Source organism: Mus musculus, chromosome X, assembly GCF_000001635.26.
Source record: "Mus musculus strain C57BL/6J chromosome X, GRCm38.p6 C57BL/6J".
In the NCBI taxonomy this organism is placed as follows: domain Eukaryota; kingdom Metazoa; phylum Chordata; class Mammalia; order Rodentia; family Muridae; genus Mus; species Mus musculus.
This window is the reverse complement of record NC_000086.7, coordinates 77,604,108-77,622,696: the sequence shown is the minus strand read 5'-3', so window position 1 is coordinate 77,622,696 and position 18,589 is coordinate 77,604,108. Positions and strand designations below refer to the sequence as shown.

The 18,589-nt window shown below is 40.6% G+C and overlaps 1 protein-coding gene and 1 long non-coding RNA gene across 5 annotated transcripts in view; one reads left to right on the top strand and one right to left on the bottom strand.

Annotated features, from left to right (window-relative positions):
* The window catches only part of Gm52447, a 28,153-nt gene extending 19,663 nt beyond the window's left edge, over positions 1 to 8,490 (top strand). Inside the window, exon 3 of the long non-coding RNA XR_003953113.1 lies at positions 7,714 to 8,490. This is a non-coding gene — a long non-coding RNA (predicted gene, 52447). The remainder of the gene's footprint in view (positions 1 to 7,713) is intronic.
* Tbl1x (transducin (beta)-like 1 X-linked) overlaps positions 1 to 18,589 on the bottom strand; it is a 153,174-nt gene that overhangs the window by 40,026 nt on the left and 94,559 nt on the right. The gene's annotated exons all lie outside the window — the stretch shown is intronic.

Below are 18,589 nucleotides of genomic sequence, written 5' to 3'. Positions count from 1 at the left end.
AAACTTGGCTCAGCCAGTTAACCCTCTCTGCCTCACACATCTTTTATTTCTATTCTAAGACAAGGTCTTGCTATGCAGTTCTGGCTGGCCTCAAAACTGGTTATGCAGTCTGAAATAGCCTGGAACTATGGGTTTGCTTGCCTTAGCCTCCTGAGTGCTGAGATTACAGGACCTGCTGCAACTACATCTGGCTCAAATTTATTCTTAGAGGATAGAGCAAAACCAGCCTAAGGCTATGTTGCCTCTGTTATCACCCCTTAATTCTGCTTTTGGATCAAATAGTCATATTCAATATAAAAATCAATTGCAGAGCTTAGTTCCAGTAAGACTTTAACTATGAACAAAAAAACTCTGAGTTTCAGAGAAATTGTAGCCTGGATGGAAATGGAGATCACAACCTGTTCCTACCCTAGCCCACCAGCACCTGTTTTACAGAGAGCAGTCTTTTGTTTGGGGTGGAGAGGATAGGTGTGATGAAACTAATCATTCAGGATTTACTGTAGTGTTAGGGATTTTTCTTTCATTTTAGATTGCTCCCCTCCCCTGCCCACTTGACTTTTCGTCAGAGTATGAACTAGCTTCCCGGATCTTCAGGTCCAAGCTAGGCAAAATCTACAGGATCTGTAATCACAGAGAGACGACACTAGGGATCTAAATTGGACTAATGTTGTAGTCCCATAACTTTTAGTAGTTTAATGGATACATCTTAAGAGTCTTCCATTTTGTGTGGAATTAGACCTTTCCTTCATGCTGTAAAGAACCCCTCCCTCCCTCCCTCACCCCCCTCTTATACCTAAAAAAAAATGGACATACTGGGTTGGAATAGTTAAAATTATTTACAAAGCTCTGTCAAAGGAAAATTAATGCTGAAAGATTTAGCAAGGATTAAAGCATTAAATTCTTTGTAATATTTTTAATTGAAATAGAGGATCACTCCCCCTTTTTCCCTCTAGCCACTCCCAGTTTCCATCCCTGGAATCCCTCCCTTGACTACCCCCACTCAAAATATGAAAGCCCCCTTTTCTTTGTCACATGCATACATGTGTATATATACACACAAAAACATGTTATATTTAGGATGAGATAATATGTGGACAGAAACATGGCATAGCCTAATCATTATAGCAACTACAGGAAAAAGCAATTTCTCTTTTTTGTCTTTAACTGACAGAGAGATCCTGAAGAATGTTCTTTTCTTCAACCAAGCAAAGATAAATGACATTCTACACAATTTTTAAATTACACAGTTCAAAATTGTAGCACTCCAAAATAATACTAAAATTATGATGAGAGAGCTGGGAGTACAGATCAGTAGCGGAGTGATCATATTCTATGCTTGAGATCCTAGGTTCTGTCCTTGTTTCACCAATATTTTAACATTTATGCTGTATGCTTCTTTGGGGAACAGTCACAATAAAACACAAATATCACATTGTTGTTTTTTCTTTGATCAGGTTTTTGTCCTGAGAATCATGACATGCCAAGTGACATGCAAGGTATATGCTTTACCTAGTAGGATTCAAGTTGTTTGCCTAGTTTATAATTACAGCATCCAGAAGGCTGAGGCAGACAGCTCTTGAGGAGATGTCTGGGCTACATAGTAAGACCTCATCTCAACATCAGAAACAGCCAAAATAGTATTAATGCCTTTTGCATTTCTTTTTCCTATTACTCAAGCTCCAAGACTAACAAATGTGTCTTCATTTTTCACATTCACCAAATCTCAACTTGGATGTAAAATTTTCACTGAAAATACATGACTGGAAGCTCATGAAATGCACACATGAAAAAGCGAACTTTTCAGTCATGAAATTCTTCTCTAATTGGTTCACAAACAAATTTTTAAATTACATGTCTACAGCATTTTTCTTCCCGAACCACTTCCAAATCCATTAATAACCACAAACTTGTCCTAGTTTAACACTAACCCCTGCCTAAAAATAGAACAACTTTCCATTTGAAAAGTATTTTCCATTTTATGAGTTGGTTTGCCTAGTTTCAAAAAGGAGCCTGAGAGTTTCAAGCCAGACCAAATCATCACTGTAACTGTAGACACACAACAAAAATGACATGCAAAATCTAAACACTGTTCACATGGCTAATATATAGGAAAGGGGGCATTTATGGAAATTAGATTAATTGGAATATACCAGGTAAATTTCACTTTTATGTGTAAGTGTATTTTTACCTGCATGTTTGTGCATCATGTATGTGCAGTGCCTGTAGATGCCAGAAGATGGTGTCACATTGCCTAGAACTGGAGTTACAATTTGTGGGCTGCCACATAAGTTCTAGTAATAGAACATAGGTCCTCAGTAGGAGCAGCCAATGATCTTAAAAAGTGTTCACTCTAGTCCCACTAACTAATTCTTTTTAAGATTTACTTTTATTTTCTGTATATGGTGCTGCGCCTGCATGTATATGCCCATGTGATGTGCACAGTGCCTTCTGAGACCGAAAGAGGGCATCAGATCCCCTGAACTGGAGTTACAGTGTGTGAGTTACCATGGTAGGTGGTAGAAATTAAACTCAGGTCCTCTGTAAAAATAGGACATAATCTTGACTGCAGAGCCATTTCTCCAGTCTCTAGATAAAGTTAAAAATCATGGATGGTACTATATAGTGAAAAGAAAGCTTCAGTACTCATTTAACCTAGGGCCAGATATTATAATATAAATGTACTAGTTTCTTTCGACTTTCTCATTTGTGGCTGATTTCCAATTCCTACTGGATGAAGAAAACTGTGCATAAATGGAGACTTCAGACTCTGAAACATGTTAATGGTAGCTGGCAATGATGACAAAGCACTTCAAATCTCTGTGTGTAACCTATGTCTAAATGTGTATGTATGCCCCCAAATGTACATGGAGGCCGGGGAGGACACTGAGAGTCCTATCATTTTCGCCCTTATTCCCTTAAGACAGAGTCTCTCGCTGAAGTCGGAGTTAGGCTGACAGCCAGCCATCCCCTGGAATCCTTTTATGTCTGCCCCCACAGTTCTGATGTTACAGGCATATTGAGCCATCTCTCCAGCCTCCAAAGGTAAATGTTTTCAAGGCTATATAATCCCTGTTTTAGTTCTATGCTCTCAGCATCTTTCTCCCACTTTGACCAGTTTGAAATGCATTAATAATCTCAGAGTTCTGGCAGAAGAAAAGTCATCCCCAAGGAAAAATAAAAAGGCCGTTTTCTTTGAAGTTATTTTTAATATAATAAATTATTCTAAGTTTCCTTAGATACTAGATCAAGCTGCATGCAGGTAGAAGCTGTGGGTGTCAGAATAAAAAGTTATGAGCAAATAGTCGACAGTGAGCTGACCTTGCACCTTTGAGCTCTTTGACTCATATAAATTTTAGCTGTTCTGAGGCCTACAGAGATGGCTCAGTGGATAAAGGGCTTGAAATGCAAACCTGAAGACAGGAGTTCAGGTTTCCAGATCTCATATAAATTCTGAGTAGGTGGGTTGGCCTGCCTCTAACTCTGGGGTTTTATGAGCTGAGACAGGGGAATGATCCCCAAGGCAAGGCAAGAAGTTCAACTGAGACTGCCTCAATTAATAGTGCAGAGAACAACCGAGGAAGACTTCCAATACCAACTGCTGGCCTCCCCAAAGACACTCATAGATGCATCTGCACATGTGGGGTGGGGTGGGGTGGGGTTGGGTGGGGTGGGGTGGGGTGGGGCATGTACACATACATACAGGAGCACACAATGGGGGGAGGCAAGCACTGAAAGGAAGCAATGGTATTTTAGGCTCATAATGCTTTGTCTGGGCTTTTCTTTTTTCTTTTTCCTTAAAGGTCTTTTGCTTAGCTACTATGGTTTCTGATTTCGTTTTTATTGGATTTCTATGTGTTCTATGTGTGTGTATGTGTGCATCTCTGCATCTATATGTGTTTATTATTTTTCTTTGACTCTTTGTTTTGTCTTATCTTCTTGTTAAATTTTATCTCATTTATTATCATTACTATTATTATTAGCCTATTTTCTAGTGAGAGAGAGAGAAAGAGTGTAGATTTGAGTGGGTGGGGAAGTGGGGAGGATCTGGGAGGAGTAGGGGAGGATAACCATAATCAGAATATATTTATGGAAAAAATCTATTTTCAATTAAAACAAAAAGCACATAGGAACAAATGTCTTCAAATGCTGGGGCAAGTAGTGTTGAACAGCTGTATTTAATCCATAGTGACAAGTCAAACTACTCGGGGGCCCTTGTGCCAGCGAAGGAAATTGTTTAAAACTGAACTGTGGATCTGTGTGGCAATTATGTAGTTTACGTCATGAGATGGAAATTACAAAGCACAAGAAATGTGTTTGCCGGGTGGTGGTGGCGCACACCTTCCATCCCAGAACTTGGGAGGCAGAGGCAGGTTGATCTTTGTGAGTTCTGACCAGCCTGATTTAGAGTGAGTTCCAGGACAGTTAGGACTATACAAACTAGCCCGATTATGAAAAAACAAAGAACAAACAAGCAAACAAATAACAAAATAAAAAGGAAGAAGAGATTTGCTTTTAGATTCACCTGATCATGAGTCGTTTGTTCCTGGATGAAACTAGCTGAGGTAGCACAAACCCTATGCATCCGAGTTCAAAGTCACTAGCACGCACCAGGTGCCAAATTCTGAAAGAACGGTATAAGTTAGTATGCCTCTCTAATGTCTATGCTCACTACATGAGGTGGCACCACCCAAATTCCTATTGATAAAAAAATGAATCACTGGCCACATTTCCATGGATTAGCTCAAACTATATTGAACCTGGCAGGAAATGATTCACTCAAAGCCTGGCTTACCCAGTCAGCATACTTTTGAGCAAAAATATGCAAGCACCATCAACAAGTTAAATCTGTTAAACTGTAAAACACAGACGATCTACTCTAAAATTATCAGAGCAATCCAACAGTAACTTCTCAATCATCATTTGCCTTGCCTTACTTCTGTTTCATTTCAAGTTCTGAAATTCTTTCTTAGGAAGAAATAAAGAGACCAAGCTTACAGAAAACCCTGCTCTGAACAGGCTGGAATAGATACTAGGTCTGCTTTTGGAGAGCGTGATGTATCAAAACCATAAAAGGAGATGTGTTAGATGAAGCCTAAATAACAGTGCAGGCGAGATGGCTTGGTGGTGAAGTGATGACACACAAGCAAGAGGACCTAAATTTAGACCCCCAGAATTCAGGTTAAAACTGGACATAGTAACACAAGCATCTGTAATCCTAGCCCCTACCAGGAGACAGGAGGTAGATACAGGAGAATCAGAAATGCTGCCTGCCAATGCTGCCTGCCTGGAATATGAAATTGCAAATAAGAGACACTCTCTTAAACAAGGTAGAGAAAAACTAACACCCAAGATTGTCCTCCAGCCTCTTAATGGCTACCATGTGAACAATTTTACAAACACATGCACACGCACACACACACACACACACACACACACACACAGAGACATACAGATTTGAATAATTACTTCAGAGAAATGCAGAAGACAAGTACTCCCCATGTCATACATGCCACCACATGTCATACATGCCACCACAGTGCTTCTAAGACAGTGTGCAGCTTGCTACATCAAATACTCAGTTAACTCGTGTGTAGTTCAAGACACATCAACTCATACTCTTTCTTGGGAAACACTGAACTCTGGCTAATGACAGGCAGAAACAAGCTTGTCAAACTATACCTAAATTTAAAAACAGTATTTTATTGCCTAATATCTCAATCTATGTCAACCAATAATGAACAGTATCAGTTATATCGATAAATAAACAGCATCTTTATTTTGTGTGTATGTATAGCTAAGTAATGTTTGTGGGTATGTGCGCATCAGTGTAGATGTGCATGGAGGCCAGCAATCAGTATTAGGTGTGCTCCTCCATAGATTTCTACCTTATTTTTAAAGATATGATCTTTCAATAAACTAGAAGCTCATTGATTGCAAGACCATCTGTCCAGTAAGCTCCAGAGACCCACCCTTCTCCCCTATCTCACTACTTCTAGAGTTACAGAAGTGTACTGTAGAGCCTGGCTTTTATATGAGCCTCAGGGATATGAACTCATGTCCTTGTATGGAAGGTATTTTAGCAACCAAGCCACCAACCTATGCCCCTAAAAATACTTTTTAAAAATCTACCAATTCAGGACTAGATGCTAGAGCTAGGAGATGGAGGCTCCAAGTTTATCAATTGCCTATAAGCAAACAACTGTAACAGTCGTATGTAGCACTGAATCTTAAGGAAAGAAGTGTCATAATTAACTACACAGGTGCTGTGTCCAGTCTTAGCACACAAGTTGTTAATGTGTTCTCCTTAGCATTTGTTTAATATGTAGCTCTTATACTCAGCGTCTGTCTCAAGTCCAGAGACTAATGTCAGGTAGGGTGCTTTCAGCTGATAGAAAACCCACATAGTGTTCAGATCAAGAGACCCACAGAGTTTTCAAGTACAGGGAAAGAAATGAAGATGAAGACCAAAATTCCACCCCTTTAAGAATCAAAGGAATGCAAGGGAAAAATGCAAACACAGGATTCCAGGCATGCCTGGCCTGGTTAACTGTGAACATGTAAGTTGTTTCATCTAACTGTAACCCTTTTCCACTCTATTCCTCCAACCTCTCTGCCTCCCCATGGTACCAGTTCCTTGACCTTTGAAGAGAGCAATCTGATAATATGTCTCAAGAGCCCTACACTTCTATTTCCAGCAATCTTCCCTAAAGCAAAAACTGGAAGCAGTCTAAATGCAAGCGCGTGTGCTAAATAAATCATAGACTGTGTGCTTGACAGGAGGTATGTTGACGCATATTTTTAGTCCACATGCATTCTCTCCAAATTTAATGGGGTGATACTGTGCCAGTCTAAATGAAAATGCCCCCTCCATAGGCTTATACATTTGAATTGTTAGTCTACATTTGGTGGAACTATTTGGGGACGGTTAGGAGGTATGGACTAATTGGAGGAGGTATATCACTAGGACTTGACTTTGGAGGTTCCAAAAGCCCATGACATTCCCAGTTGAATCTTTCTCAGACTCTAAAACTTGTGGCTCAGATGTGAGCTCAAAGATACAGCTCCAGTGCCATGCCTGCTTGCAACTATGCTCCCTGCTGTGAGGATTATGGACTATAACCCTCTGAACCATCAACTCCCAAATTAAATGCTTTTCTTTACAAATTGTTATGGCATCTCTTTACAGAAACAGGAAAGTAATTAATATAGACACATACTTCAAAGCTAGAAAAATGGCTAGTGGTATGCCCATAAAGACAGACAAAGGTTGGCAGGAAATTTCTATGGACGGGTGTGTCTGTATCTTTGCGTGTTTAATTGTATTTTCCAAATTGCTGACAATTCATTCATTCATTCATTTTTAACAACTAGAAAAGCATCTTAAAGAGCCTAGTATGCAAAGAGTAAATTCATTACTAATACTTTCTCTGTGAGTTTCTTAAGATGAGCTTTTTGCCTCCATTCTATGGGAAGTTGGAGATAAATTCTTTATATGAAGGAAGGTTCTAGAATATTTGTTTTCCAATCTCTGTGCAACTAGCTCCATCACAGTCACCTTTTTGTACTTTTGTGATGCTAAAGTCTGTAAACACAACATTAAATATTTATGGTTGATATTTGCTGCTTCTAAAAATACTCAGAGGAGAAAGATACAGACTTAATGAGGCCTCTGCTTAAACTTCTTGCTGAATTAACAGAGATGTTCTTTTGCAGAGGGTCTGCTAACTGCCCACAGCATGCCGGCTGAGTTCTTCCTTCACAACAGCTACAGAACCCCTAGAACTTCAACTGAATTGGTTCAACAGGACTGAATACAAACATGCAACTGCTGACTATCTCCAAACTTGCTCCTGCAAAGCAGAATTACTTTACTGGTGCATCTATGAAAATCAGACTAAATATTACATAAATCCAATGAGCTACCACAATGCACAAGGTTTTTGTTTTGCAATGAATCCCATCTGAATGTTTCTTACAGACTTAACCAAAGCATATATGTACAAGCTAAAGTGCAGAGACAGGTAGATCTCTGTGCCTCACTGGCCAGCAAGTCTAGCCTATTTGTAGAGTTCCAGATCATTGACAGAGACCCTGCCACACAATACAAGGTGAGTAGTGCCCGAGGAACAACACCTACAGTTGAGTTCTAGCCTCTAGCACAGGTTCATGTATTCATGTGCAACTGTAAATGCATTTGTGTCCAATAAGACAACATTTACAAAGGAAGCCCAATGCTTTCCATGGAGAGATTAGTGAACAGAATATATTTTTATGTAAAGCATAAACAATATACCTCTAGGAAGCGAAATTTATCACACCTAGCCCAGTGTGGACTTTGAACGAACAATGTATAGAAAGGGGAAAGCATAAACTCCATAACACAGACATTTAGCTCCCATGACTTCAGCAAAAAGACAAAGGTGAGGATATCAAGAGTATATTAAGCTGACTATATACCTCCTTGATAGAAGAGGGCTGTTAGATACTTCACCTCCAGCATACCCCCAGAACACACTATCGCATTTTAACCACCCGAAGGACATCAAGCCAACCCCAACTGATGAAACTGTAAGACCAGGTTGCCTCAAAACTGTCAAGGTCAACACATGCAAGGCAAGTCTAAAAAACTATCATAGATATACAGAGTAAGAGACAGAACTCAAGCTACACATTTTCCCAGATGGAAACATCTGAAATGTTAAAGATTTAAATAAAAGACAGTTAAAGGGAACATTTATGTCCAGCATTTATTTGTTATCTAGTTTTGCTCTGTGTCTGTCTTCCAAGTAAACTCTTAAGAAGTTACTATAGAAGCACTGCCACCTGCGATCCACAGGATGGCTCACCCGCCCCGAACAAGTACATCATATAGAACCAGCCAACCCAATGTGTTAAAAGCTGCCATGGGGGCACAATGAGTACCTAATGTTTTGTTTCATAGCTTGAGGCTTTCAACACATGTTAATCACTCTTTGCAACCCCGAAGCAAACAAAACAATTCTCCCATATTACAAGCTTGTCTTTACAAACATCCCCATCTTGATCATTCCAGATGGCATCTCTTCAATGTTCCATTTTGTATTTTGTTCCCAGATGCCTCCCTACATCAGGAAATGATGGCTACCACATCAGATTTTTTAAAGTGGGGAATTTAGATTCTTCATGGAAAAGTTAGACAAAAGGAGGAGGGTGGCGTCAAAGCCATGAATCTCAAGGACAAGTTGGCCTTCAGATAAAAACACTGATGTCATGAAACTTCAGAACAAAGCAACTCAAAATATTGAATACAAGGTCAGGGACACTAGGTGCAGCAATGGAGCCTGCAATTGAGCCAACTGGTCACTTCTCACTTACAGACCTGGAGTGATGATGGATGCTTTCTATAGGAAATGCAAGGAACTGACCCAGGATGTATTATATTGTACCATCCCAGACCTAGCTCTCAATAATAGGAGCCACTTCCCCTTTGTGGACTACAATGACATACCCATGCGCACTCAAAGCTTCCCTCTGATTTGAAGATCTTAGGATCCTACAAAATATTCAGCCTTGTATAGTAGTATATACACACCTGTAACTCAGCTACAGAGTAGAATGAGGTATAGATCCTGTGAGTTCAAGGTAAAGCCCTATTCTGTCTTAAAATCAAAACAAAAGACAACAGACCCTGAGGTCTGCTGATTACTTCTGTCAACTTGACAGGAACCTAGAAGGGAAGAGAGTTTCAGTGAGAGCTTATCCACATTGGTTTAGTCTGTGAATATGTCTGTGGACTGTGGGACAGTAGACCGCGCTAGGAAACTTGGTAGGTTGGACAGAATCAGAGTCCCTGGCACCCCATCACCCTCCTGAGACCATAGACAGCTCCCTGCCAGATTCCTGGCCTCAAACATGTGCCACACTTCCCACATAAGGAAACATGACCTGTGGTCACATAACCCCAGGATAGAGTTCTCCATGCTAATGAGTTATCTACCTAAGGATTTAGCCAATTAGCTTCCCTTCCCAGACACTGAGAAGGCCTCTCTGTGCTTCCAGACAACTGCTGCTAAGATAAGGACAATCACAAACTAAGCTAGAGATCCTCCATTTCCCTGGATCCAGGTTTGTCACCATCCTCAGCCCACCCACTGGCCTCCAACAGCCTTGTCATGAGCCTGAGGACCCCTGATCCTTCATTCTGACTCTTCTGTACAGCACACTAGGAGCAAATGGATGTCCCAGAGTCAGGGTACCCCAGCCTTGGCCTCCCAAATATTAGAATGCATTCTTCCACCCAAGCAGTGTCTCTGTCTCCTCCCTTCCCTAAAGTCCACTACCCGACAGAGGTGGTGCTAGGCTCAACACAGTCAGAAGCACTCCCCGAGTTTTGCCTCCCCAGCAGATGACTGCCTTAAATTAATTGATAAAAAAGGCCCAGTTTACTCTGAGTGGCACCAGTCCCTCGGCAGGGACTCTGCAAAACCCTCTCTCTCCAAGTGGCTTTTTGTTAAGAGTATTTTTCATCATAGCATAAGAAGTGAAACTAGAACAGGGCATCCTGAACTACACATATTAGAAAGCTAGCTGAGCACAAACAAGAGAACACATGTACATTCATTTCTCTCTGCTCTTGACTGTGGGTATGATACAACTAATTGGTTTAAGTTCCTGTTATTATGGATTTCTATCTATGATGGACTGACTGTACCCCATAATTGTGCACTAAAATAAACCCCTTTTCCCCAAGCGGCTTTTTGTTAAGAGTATTTTTATCACAGCAACAGAAATGAAACTAGAACAACCCCCATCCCAAAATGTTCATTAAGTCACTGCAATTTTTCAGAATTTACAAAATGGAATTAGCACAAATAGAAAGAGTTTGTGGTGTGTTGCAAATAGGTGTTAAAATACTGTCTGTCTGTCCTTATCACTTTTCTCTGCCCACATAGTCCCATTTCTAGTACCTCACCAGGTGACTGGGACATAAAGGTATCCAGAAAGGTCTACTGAATGAATGAATTAACAAAATGATTTTAGTGTTGAAAGACCCAAATGTAACAAAGATATTGCCACCTCTTATTTTCCTAATGTATGATGCATATGTGAATATGGTCTTATTCATCAGAGTTCTCTAAAGGAACTCAACTGATAGAACATATATACATGGGATTTATTATATTAGCTTACAGATTGAGTGAGGTCTGGGTAATTTCACAATGTCTCACACTGGAGAACCTAGGAATCTAGTAGTAGTTGTTCTGTACACAGGGCTGGATGTCTCAGGAGTTCCAATCTGGTGCTGAAGACCGAGAAGATTCCTAAATAGTTGCTGGTCTCCAGCCTATGTTGGAAAGCCAAAGAAGTTGGTTCTAAATTACTGAAGTAATGCTGCAGCAACAAGATAGATGGTCTTGCCAGCAAGAATGAGGCAAGCAGGCAAAAGAAAAGCATTTCTTTCTTCTGCCATCTAACATACCCATATTAAACATGCTACTCCCATCAGTTACTTAACCCACCATGTGGGCCATCATAATGTAACAAGTTGTATTTAATAATGGCCTCAAAGTACAAGAATATTGATGCCAACAACTCAGGTCAAAAAGTAGCATAAATTGTTTCTTCTATATGCCAAGATTAAAGTTCTTCACCGATATGCATGTAGAGGGAAAACAGCATATATGGAAGATTATGAGCGATCAATCATTTTAGAAACTCAGTGTGCAATGTGGAAAAAGGGGAGCGACTGAACTTTTCCAGCATTTTCCAATAATGCTTACATATCCAAAGGAGTTGTTCTCTAACCACAATGCTAATTTATGGGCATTTAAAAAAAAAAGAAAGAGGGTTATGATATATAGTGTCTTAGAGCCCTAAAATCCCCTACTTACTGGTCCTCGTGTTTCTATATATATTCTTTTCTCCCAATTTATTCTATGTTACATGTATGGGTGTTTAATTTTCATGTATGTCTGTGTACCTCATGTGTAGAGTGTCCATGGAGGTCTTCTGAAAAAAGCATCAAGTGCTCTAACTTAACTAGACTTACCCTTCTACCCCTTGAATAATTTTTCATTCATCATGGCTGGCCTGGAATATGGCAAAATGATTGGTGTATTACTCTTACAAGGAAGATATAAATCCACAAGAATGAAGAGATGGATCAGAGGTCTAAGAGCAGCTGCTGCATAAGCAAATAGGCCTGATTTTGAATCCCTGTCACCCATATAAAAAGCAGCACATGCCTGTGCACCTGTAATCATAGCACTGTGAGAGGAAATAGGAGGATGACTGGTGCTTGCTAGCTGTCATCCTAGTTCTAGGTTCAGTGTGAAATCCTATGGGATCCAAAGGAATAAGGCACAGAGTGATAATGATAAAGGAGGTTATCCAATGTTCTACTCTGGCCTCGGCACAAGCACATGAACAGAACCACACACACATCACCACATACACTAAACATACAGTGAGTATATAGTATATAGTATATAGTATATATAGTATAGTGAGTTCTACCTTTTGGGTCTGGTATACACCAGGATTCCTAGGTCTTAGGACACACATGAGAACATCAGTTACCCACAGAGGTTCAAGGTATCTGTTACACAATCATCAAAAGATAACTCAAACAGTGGTTGAAACTGGTGGAGATTTGTAGACAAGAAAACCAGGCATAAAAACCAATTTGTGACATCCTCTCTCCTTAGCCAATCAGTATTACATCACTCTGTGTGTTTGTCTTTAAATAAGAATGCAAACAACAAGGAACAAAAACGTCAAGCCAGCACAATACATTACTTTGTTTTTGGTATCATCTGAGTATACTGGGCTATTTACTTTCCAGATACAGAGCCTTAGAAACTGGGAACCCAAATTATGCATTTATTATTCTCAAATCCCTAGGAAGTAACTTGTTTCTCACTAGGAAGCATTTCAACTTGCAAATGTTGTAAAAGACATGCCTTATTAAGATTTTAACAAAGGTCCTGCTCAAAGTTCTTGACTTGTAGTCAACCTTAAAGTCATCTAGTTTATTTACTAAATCATTTTATTGTTTAAGACAGGATCTCTATGTAGCCTTAAAGTCCAGAATCTTCTAGTCTCAGCCTCTTATCTATTGCTATTTCATAGCAAACTCATGACATGAAGATTTAAGGAAGCCCTACATCACAGAAGAACAGACTTCCCAGAAAGGAAACCTGCCTTTGTGGGTTTAAAGATTCAGACTCATGCTGTATCATAAATCATAATTGATACTTCCCTCCAAAGCACACTTCTGAACTATTTGGTCATGGTTTTCAGCATCATGGAACCAATAACTATACACATGCCCACTACCTTGTACCCCTCCTATGAAGCAGGTTTCTAACCTTTCTTTGAGGTTTCTAATCATAATGCAGGATGCAAACTGCACCCCCCAACCCATAACACTGCTACTGAAAGCTGATTCTCTAGGGCTTGCCAATCTGTTGCCAAATGTTGAGCTTGGTGGCTGGTGATACACTACCAAGGTAACGCCTTGTTTACATTTGAAACGAACACCATTGAGAGGAAACTCCAAGGTCAAGGCCTCCCCTGCTGTGCTCTGAGACTTCTAAACACAGAGTACTTCTCAGCAGGCCATCTGTTTGTATAACACACTTCCCTGAAAATAGCTATGAGTGTTGAAAGATGTTGAGCTTAGCACCCAAGACTCAAAGGATCAGTTCTCTTGAAGAAAACTGCACAGTACTCTATGGAAGGGCCTTTGGAGTCTGGGCACCAAAAGATCCAGGGCAAAAGTGCTTTTTCTCTTCCTTTGTACCCATCACGAGAAGAGGATCACAGCTTTGTGCAAAGTCACCTGACTCAAAGAGCACCTCCACGCCACTGTCACAAGCTGCTTTAGTACTTGTGAGTGGGAACTCAGACCATACCTGTACCAAAGCTCATTGCATTCCTTAGTTTAAGCCACCTGAACCAAAATCTACCTAGTGCATACAACCATGGACGATTTCTGAGAAAAGCCCAAGAGGATGACAACAACACAGATCAACTCATGCCTCATCAACCCAAAACCTGCTCTTCAGTCAGTAAAATACCACCTAAAATACTCATGAGTTGGGAGGGGTAAGAAGGCCACAAACTTCAATTCCAGCTTCTGTGTTTAGCTTTGAATCTTGTTGCTTAGATATAGAAATGGTCTTTTAGGAGACATCATAATTGGCAGAAAAACTTACACTATGTACATGTTCGCTTGACAAAGGCAAAAAATGTAACCTGCCTGAATTCCTTTGATTGCTCTGTGTTTCATGGGCAGCATGGAAATCTACCAAAAAAGGTGGGGTGGAAAGGGGTGGTGTATGTTTACTATTATGGTCTGGACTGAGTTCCCTAAAATGACATGAAGAATCTGCAGACACCCAGAACATGATCTGATCTCATCTTTTAAAAAGAACCATGGTTGGGTTCATGGTGACAAATATTTGTTCTTTCAGACCCAGATCTTGTTCACAGTACTCACCATGGCAGCTCACAACCATCCATAACTTCAGTCCCACCTCTTCTGACCTACACCAGGTACTAGGCACACACATGATATACATACAGGGAAAACAATCATACACATAAAACACTATAAATGTTAACTGAATTCTGCTGGGCATGTTGGTGTATGCCTGTAAAAATTCCAGCATTGAGGAAGTAGATATGAGAATCAAGAGGCCTTAAAGGCCACCCTCAAGGCTGCATAGCAATCTGTAAGATAAGGTTCAACTGTAAAGGGGAAAGCTAACACTCTAGTGTGAATGGTATTCTATTAACATGGTCACAGAAAGGCAGGCACTCAGGTAGAAAGTTATTGTCCCCTATGGATCCAATGACATCTTGATGTTAAACCTGTGGCTTCTGGAAAGGAGAGACAATGTGTGTTCTAACATATGTCTGGTCTATATTATGACAGCAACCATAGAGTTTTAAAATAATCACACAGTGTGCTTCAAAGGTCACACAGTGACTCTTCAGGTAGTAAACAGAACCTGTGGTGGGTTTGACCTTGACCTTGTACCCATGCTTATTGTTCCATGAGCTCACCCATGGTCGATTGTGAGCCTCTAGAGCCACTGTGTGTGCTGGCAGGGACTGGAGAGGGAATAAGTCAAGATACCAAATCATGAACTCAGAATTTTAGTGATTTCAATGCACATTAATATCTGTTTTCAGTCCTATGAAAACTATGCACAGCTGTGTGTGTCTTTGTATTCAGTTTACTATCAGTATTATTCTAAAATTATTCTTTTTTTAAAAAAATGGTGTTAAAGGGATTTAGATCAACAAAAGAGAAACTCTGATGACAATGGCTAGGCGCCTGCCACACAGACCCATATTTATGTTCAGACCCACATAAATACCAGGAAGGTATAGAAGCTTACTTGCAATCCTAGCATTTAGGAAGATGGTTATGTGATGTCTCCAGGACAACCTGGCTAGCTAGACTAGTCAACCTTGAGAGACGCTGTCTCAATGAAAGAGATGAACAGTAACCAAGGAAGACATCCACACCAACCTCTTAACTCCATATTCTCACACACACACACACACACACACACACACACACACACACACAATTCTGTACTTGCCTAGCATGTGCAAAGGGATGGACTTGAAGCTCAGAAGTATCAAAATAAAGTACTATGCAAAGTTGAAGTGACTTCTAAAGGAGCAAGACTTATAGAGAGTGGTGAGCAGCTTACACCCCTGAGCAAAATGTAGGCACCTGCCTTTATGTCCACTTTTTGGCATGTTTCAAAGGTGAACAGATGTCCATTAACTGGGAGACGTGTCCAGTGCATCAGAATGCTCTGCCCTGCAGCTTCTCACCTACAAGAACACCTCTAAGAACACCAAGGCCACATGGACCAAGACAGACATGCAGTACTGAATCAAGAACCAAGCCTGGGTCTGTGGTTTGAGTTTCTGGATTCTATTGCTTCTGGGTTCTCCAACGAGAAGCAATTATATGAAGGTGTGTAACAATCAGAATGACTAAAACTTGACTGACATTTTCAAAAGATATGAAACCCATTCCATCATAAGTGTTAAGTATATTACGGACCATTCAGAGACTGCCCCACCCGGGAATCCATCCCATAATCAGACACTATTGCATATGCCAGCAAGATTTTGCTGAAAGGACCCTGATATAGATGTCTCTTGTGGGGCTATGCCAGTGCCTGGCAAATACAGAAGTGGATGCTCACAGTTGGATGGAACACAGAGCCCCCAATGGAGGAGCTACAGAAAGTACCCAAGAGCTGAAGGGGTCTGCAACCCTATAGGTGGAACAACAATATGAACTAACCAGTAGCCCCAGAGCTTGTGCCTCTAGCTGCATATGTAGCAGAAGATGGCCTCGTTGGCCATCATTGGGAAGAGAGGCCCCTTGGTCTAGCAAACTTCATATGCCCCAGTACAGGGCAACACCAGGACCAAGAAGCAGGAGTGGGTAGGTAGGGAAGCAGGGCAGGAGGAGGGTATAGGGGACTTTTGGGATAGCATTTGAAATGTAAATGAAGAAAATATCTAATAAAAATTTGAAAAAAAAGAAAAAGTTGTACAGTGTTTGATATAAGAAGACTAATGTTTAATGCTTCTTACAGTATTTTAGTGCTGTCCCAGCTGTTTTCTAATGCTGTTTAAAGGGGTTATTTGGCTTGTATGTCCTGATTATAAAGTCCATTAGTGGGAGAGTTCAGGGCAGGACTCTAGGCAGGAACCTGGAGGCAGAACTGAAGCAAAGACCCATGAAGTGCCATTGGTTACTGGCTTGCTCTGTTATACAATGCCGGACCACTTGCCTGGAAGTGGCTTCTGCCCACAGACTGTGCCCTCACACATTAATCAGTCAGTCAATCAATTAATCAACCAACCAATCAAGAAAATGCCTCACAGACTTGGTTGCAAACCAATCTGATGAGAAGCAATTCCCCATTTGAGGTTCCCTCTTCCCAGATACGTCTAAGCTTGTGTCAACTTGACAAAATGAACAAGTTCAAGTATTATTTTTACATTTAGTACTATCACACACACTAAACAAACACTCTATTACTGGGTTATACCTCATTCCTTAAATTCTAACTTTATATAATAATATTATTTTATGACCATAAATAATAAAATAGACCATTATCTATGTACATTTCATACATTTAAGACATTAAGTTAATTTTCGGATATTTCCAGGCTGTACAGCTTGTGAGTTTTCTCAAAAAAAAAAAATCCATGTATATGCAGACCCCACACCATTCCAAACCATGTCATTTAAGGTTCAGCAGTAAACAAATGTGGAAGTGGCCTATGGATGAATAGCTTTAGCATCCTTTTTTGCAGTCATAAAATGAAATAAAATCCAAGCCCAGGACTGGGAAGATAGTAAATAGTTCAATGTGTAGAGTAAAGCAAGCATGAGAACCAGAGTTTCATTCCCAGAAACCAAGTTAAAAAGATGGGAAGCTCTCCCAGAGCTGGGTAAGCCAAGACAGGTAAATCCCTTGGGTTCACTGGCAGGCCAGCATGGCTAATCAACTGTGAGCTGAGTTGCAGGCCAGTGTGGAAGGCCTTTTTAAAAAGAGTGGGTAGAATCTGAGATACCCAAGGTTGACCTTAAGTCTTCACAAGCATATGTATGCATACATAACCACACATATGAACAAGCTCGTGTGCACACACACAAACAAACAAGGTCAACCCGAGTCCAGGGGATATAGCCTCCGCAGAAAATCCAGGTCTCAGCCCACTTCATCTTCTGAAGACCTCTACTGGGTACCCACATGGCCACAAGAACCCCTCCCTACTGGCTCATACTGTAAGGACAGGATTAGCTGTGAAGGACAATGGTAGTGGCAGACTGGGTGCCATTTCCCTCCCCTCCTGCCTTTCTCCCTGGGTAAGATTCCAAGTTTTCTTAAAGGATGTACTACAAAGCTGCCGCCTTCCTTCAGCCCTTCCCCCTCAGTCCTTCTGGCTCCTGAAATGCTGGGTTCATACACTGATGAATTCAGTAGAGTTATGCTGAGAGAGGTGTCGGTGCTTTGGCTGATTCCTCCCACTCAAACCATAAAGAAAACAAGTTTCATTCATCATTTTCCCTCCTGGATCCAGTAAAGCACCTATATAGTATGAGACCTGGATTGGCACACATTCAGAAATTATCATAGGTGTCCATGGGACTAGACACACAATACTTAGTAATGACTGTTAGGTTTTACCAGTTTGTAATGAAGTATTACCAATGAGATCAGTTTGGTAACAAGGGTATGGCTTAAGATGAATGGTATGTGTATTTCTATTGAGAAAGAAAAAAAAATACTATGCACTAGGGGACTCATTCCAATCTACGAAGCCCTATGCCATAATCATCCTCTCTCCAAACCCCAAACCTGACCACATTCCTGTTAAATCCCCACCTGAAAGATGATAGATACACTATTAAGAGATTTGGGCTTTGGACAGTGATGAAGTCACAATTGTGAAGCAGTATGGGTATGGCTGATTTGCTTTAAAAGAGACTCCAGAAAACTCCCTGAAACCTCACTTGTGAACATACAGAAAGAAGAAGCCATCAATGAACCAG